Source organism: Cebus imitator, unplaced genomic scaffold, assembly GCF_001604975.1.
Source record: "Cebus imitator isolate Cc_AM_T3 unplaced genomic scaffold, Cebus_imitator-1.0 Scaffold38, whole genome shotgun sequence".
In the NCBI taxonomy this organism is placed as follows: Eukaryota; Metazoa; Chordata; class Mammalia; order Primates; family Cebidae; genus Cebus; species Cebus imitator.
In genome coordinates, this window is record NW_016107353.1 from 973415 (window position 1) to 978899 (window position 5485).

A 5485-nucleotide genomic window follows, 5' to 3' on the forward strand; every position below is an offset into this window, starting at 1 on the left:
AGCTGTAAGTCTTAGAGATGGCATCAAACGTGGCCTTGGCGAAGTTGCCCAAGGTGGCAGTGCAGCCCCCAGCTGAGGTGTAGCAGTCATCGACACCAGCTACCATGAGCAGCTTCTTGGGCACAGGTGCCGAGACAATGCCAGTTCCCCTGGGCGCAGGGAGGAGGCCCCAGCACAGAGCCACAGCGGCCTGTCACCTTGCAAGGGATGGTGTGGGGCTTGCCGATCTTGTTCCCCCAGTAGCCTCTGCGCACGGGGACAATGGAGGGCTTGGCCAGGTTGATGGCCCCACGGATGGCATTGGCCACCTCCTTGGAACACTTAACACCCAGACCGATGTGACCATTGTAGTCCCCAATAGCAACAAACGCCTTGAACCTGGTGTGCTGGCCAGCACGGGTCTGCCTCTGCACCGGCATAATCTTCAAAACCTCATCCTTGAGAGAGGCCCCCAGGAAAAAGTCAATGATCTCAGATTCCTTGATGGGCAGAGAGAAGAGATAGATCTCCTCCAGAGATTTAATCTTCATGCCTTTGACCAGGCGGCCCAACTTGGTGACAGGCATCCACTCCTTATCCTCGGCTTTGCCTCCCGGAGCTCCGCGGCCTCGGCCCCAGCCCAGTCCACGGCCACGACTCCCGGCCCCAGATACCACTGCTGAAACCTCCGAGGAAGCCACAGTGGTTCCCCATCCCAGGGCCCCCGGGGTCTCCAGGCCCCCCCGTCACTGCACCGGCGTCATCCACCATTTGGTGTTTTATCAGAGAAGAAGAATTTTTATATTTTAAGTAGAGATGGGGTTTCACCATGTTGGCCAGGCTAGACTCAAATTCCTGACCTCAGGTAACCCACCTGCCTCAACCTCCCAAAGTGCTAGGATTACAGGTGTAAGCCACCGCGCCTGGCCTGAGAATAGTTGCTTTACATTAAAGTTAACCTCATCTCCTTAAGGGCTCTGAAAAGGAGCCTCTAAAATGAAAGGTCCTAAAATGAAGAACACTCTGGCAGACTCCTAACTGGAAGGAAACCATTAGTAAAATCATAGCACCTTCTAGTACCTTCAAGAATGGCTATAGCTAACACTATTCAGGCAGGCTGTGGCCTTTCCCCTACAAAGATGATTCTCAATCCTTGTTTAAAAACATGCACAGGAGCAGGTGTGGTGGCTCACACCTGTAATCCCAGCCCTTTTTTTTTTTTGAAGACAGGGTTTTACCATGTTGGTCAGGCTGGTCTTGAACTCCCGACCTCAGGTGATCCATCTGCTTTGGCCTCCAAAGTGCTTGGATTACAGGCGTGAGCCACCACACCCAGCCAATCCCAGCACTTTGGGAGGCCGAGGCAGGTGAATCACAAGGTCAGGAGTTTGAGACCAGCCTGGCCAACATGGCAAAACCTCGTCTCTACTAAAAACACAAAAATTTGCTGGATGTGGTGGCGCATGCCTGTAATCCCAGCTACTCAGGAGGTTGAGACAGGAGAATTGCTTGAACCCGGGAGGTGAAGGTTGCAGTGAGCTGAGATTGTACCACTGCACTCCAGCCTGGGTGACAGCAAGACTCTGTCTAGAAAAAATAAAAAATAAATAAAGAAAACAAAACAGCCCAGCGCAGTGGCTCATGACTGTAATCCCAGCACTTTGGGAGGCCAGGACGGGTGGATCACTTGAGGTCAGGAGTTCAAGACCAGCCTGACCTATATGGAGAAACCCTGTCTCTACCAAAAATGCAAAATTAGCCGGGCATGGTGGCACACAGCTATAATCCCAGCTACTTGGGAGGCTGAGGCAAGAGAATTGCTTGAACCCAGGAGGTGAAGGTTGCAGTGAGCTGAGATTGTGCCATTGCACTCCAGCCTGGGCAACAAGAGCGAAACTCCGTCTCAAAGAAAAAAGAAAAAACATAAACAGAAACAGAAAAACAAAACAAAACAACAACAAAAACAAACATGCACAGGCCAGACGTGTGGGCTCACGCCTGTAATCCTAGCATGTTGGGAGTCCAAGGCAGGCAGATCGCTTGAGCCAAAGAGTGTGAGACCAGCCTGGGCAACTTATTGAGACCACACCTCTACAAAAAATAAAAAATAAGACATGCACAGCCAGGTCTGTGGCAAAGAAAATATGCACAATCCAAAAGCCCTTCCTGGGGTCCTCTGTAGCCCATAGTAGGGACTCGAAAAGTACCTGCTGAATTAATGATTGATAACTGAATGAACTCATGTCTGACCTCTGTCATTCTTGCAGAAATGTACGGTATCCTTGCTAGGCATCTGACTTTGTTGGCGGGCCCCAGGCAACTTTGACCCGTTGGCTCCACTGGTCTGCTTGTGGATTAATACCAAACTGGGCTACGTGCTCATTTACACACAAAGTGGGTGGGGAAAGTTTTCCAACAGCAGCTTTGCTTACCTCCACGCGGTCCATCTGTGGAGTACACCACAGGTTCTCCCTTCCCAGAAGAGAAATAAATGGGGAAGCTGAGAAGGGCAAGCCCGCGCTCTCTGGCTTTCTCTCCATGCCACTTATTTGCAGAGCTGGCAAGAAAAACGTTTCAGCTCAGTCTAAGAGGCTCCCAAGGCCCTGGATAAGGATCTTACACAAGCGAGTATGCCCCGGATATGCAGCCAGTCCTTCCCCCTGATGTAAGCCTGGTTCTCTGGTCCCCAGCAGCTCCAAGCCATATTGTTCCCAGTGGCTCTGCCATTCTCCACCCTCATTCCTATAAACAGAGTGAACCTTGATTCAACTCTTGTTCAGTAAACTGCACAGGTTGCCTAGAGCATATCAGATAAGAAGAGGTAATAGCTGGGTAAGTTGGAGCAAGAGCTACTTTACTTAACATCACCATCAGGGAAGTGCCATTTAAAGTTCGATGGGCACGGGATGGGCACGGGATGGGCACAGGAGCAAGGGTGGGAGAAGGCAGTAGATAAGTGAGGCTGGCTGGACAGAAACTGTGGTGAACTTGAGGAGTGAGCTCAAACCTTGTCTGAAAAGGGTCCCTGCTCCTTAGCTCCAGTCCACTGCAATCATGAGAGACCAGTGATTTCAAATATTGTAATTTTCAAGAGCAGCCAAAATGTAGACTTTTGACGTCTCCCTAAACTCTAATGATGGCAACTAATTTTTTGAAAGTGTTAAACACTGGGGTTTGTTGTTGTTGTTGTTTCTGTTTTGTGAGATGGAGTTTCTCTCTTGTTGCTGGAGTGCAATGGCGCTATCTCAGCTCACTGCAACCTCCGCCTCCTGGGTTCAAATGATTCTCCTGCCTCAGCCTCTTGAGTAGCTGGAATTACAGGTATGCGCCACCATGCCTGGCTAAATTTGTATTTTTAGTAGAGATACGTTTTCTCCATGTTGGTCAGGCTGGTCTCGAACTCCTGACCTCAGGTGATCCACCTGCCTCAAGCCTCCCAAAGTGCTGAGATTACAGGTATGAGCCACCATGCCCAGCCAAACGCTGTTTTTTTTTTTAAAGTACGTATCTACATGTGCTCCCAACTGTGGCCTATGATGTACCTGGGGCCACCTGGGAATGGGATGTAAGGGTTCGCAGCCCTACCCCAAGCTAGGAGTGAGTCTCTGCACTGAGGACCTCAGTGGAAGGCTGTCCCTATGGCCACAATCTCAAGGAAAGAGCATTCTTGCATGTTCCTGATAGAAACAGAGCATACAAGGGGCCTCTTCACCCAATAAATTAAACAAAAAGCAGCTCTCCTCACCGTTAGCTGGTGGTACTCGTTAAACTTGTGCTTGGGACTGCAGCCTCCCAGGCTTTGCTCAAGGAATGCCCTGTCCCCTTCCTGTCCACCTACTTTTGCCAAGTTCACTCACATTTGCAAGCTCACACCTTTTCAGTGTTCACTGTTCAGTGTTCACATTTTTCAGTGACATCTCCCCTTCACAGACTGGGATATGTGGCCTTCTCTTGAGTTCCTAAGATATTCGGTTTTATAATCCTGAATTTACAGCTAGAATGTAGGCCAGAGACCTTGCCTGGACAGTGCCTGGTACTTAGAAGGTATTAGTGAATTTTAGTTGAACAAATGAATGTCCAATTGCCAAGAAAAAAAATTCAGCCCATTCAGCTATTTTGAGCTGGGACTCACTAGGAACCTGTGATTGCACCTTAAGAAAACTTGGTCCTTTGAATCTTGCAGGCTTTTAGGTCTTTAAGTACCTGCCATTGAAATGTAAATGCCACTTAGATGGGGGCGTACACACTTAAAATCATATGTGAGAGAGGCTTCATTATCAATCAACTCCCTAAGGGGATTTACCTAAAAGGTAACCACCTGGAGGGAAGAAAGCTGGGCTGGCACCAAAAAAGGACTCTGGACTCGGCGGCAGGAGAGGGAGAATAGATTCCACAGCTACTAAATACTGATTCCATCCAGAGAAATCCTTCCCAGTATCTACTTTGGAGGCTGGCTGGGGGCTGATGGAAATGGGGTAGGAGTTGTTAGGAAACAGGAGGACTAGTGTCAGGGCTGACAGTAACTTGTAATAGAAGTCTTCAGTATCTTGAACTAGTCTCTTCCCCACTCTGAGCCTCAGTTTTCTTTTCTTTTCTTTTTGAAAGTTTTTAGTTTATTAATCATCTTGTGAAAAATCCACAATGGCCGCAGATAACATCATTGCACCACCTTTTCTCCTTCGTGAGCCTCAGTTTTCCCGCCTGTAAAATGGGTCCCTTGTGCTAAATTATCTCTTACCCTTCTATTTTCGTTTTCACATGGAACAGGAAAAAAAAATCTATTTCTTCTGTTCTATTTGCTGCTGGCACATGACCTAGGTCTTGTCCTCGTGACACTCAGGCGACAGCTTCCTGCCTCCCTGCCTTACAGCCGGAATGATCTTCATCCTGGGACAATGCAAACTCTATTTCTTTTTTTTTGTTTTTCCAGTTTTTTATTTATAAAAATACAGAAGGCTTCAGAAATTTGTGTGTCATCCTTGCGCAGGAGTCATGCTGATCTTCTCCGTATCATTCCAATTTTAGCGTATGTGCTGCTGAAGCACGGGTGCAAACTCTATTTTCATCATGCCATTCCCTTCCTGCTCTTTCTTTGCTGTTCTGTATCCCTAAGATGGGAATCCAAGGCTCTCTCAGTCTTTCCAACCCCAAACTCCCTGTACAACAGCCCAGGCCAGAACCCCTCACCTTGTCAAATTCTCTCCTGCTCACCTTTCCTTGCAGGTCTGCCTACATCTGCAAGTTTCTCTACTCTGCCAATATTGACATGGCACAAATCATTTTCTTCTAGGACGTGAGCACCTACTATGTGCTGAACACCACCTATTGCCAGGGACTCTGCCTGGCACCTTACGCACAGTCTCTGAGATCTTACAACCTCAGATTCACAGATGAAGAAAGTAAGGCACCAGTAACTAGAAGGGGTGGAAATGGGTTTAAAACCTAATGTACCTGCCTCCAGTGACGATGCTGTTTTTCTTTTTTTTTTTTTTTTCTTTTTTTTTTT

General features: G+C 48.1%; 1 non-coding gene and 1 pseudogene across 1 annotated transcript; both read right to left on the minus strand.

Moving 5' to 3' along the window:
- Positions 1–750, minus strand: part of LOC108301951 — a 5039-nt pseudogene extending 4289 nt beyond the window's left edge.
- A 4171-nt stretch (positions 751–4921) lies between these two features.
- On the minus strand, positions 4922–5024 carry LOC119470727. The gene has a single exon (XR_005199693.1). It is a non-coding gene; the product is annotated as a U6 spliceosomal RNA (small nuclear RNA).
- Between the last annotated feature and the right edge of the window lie 461 nt (positions 5025–5485).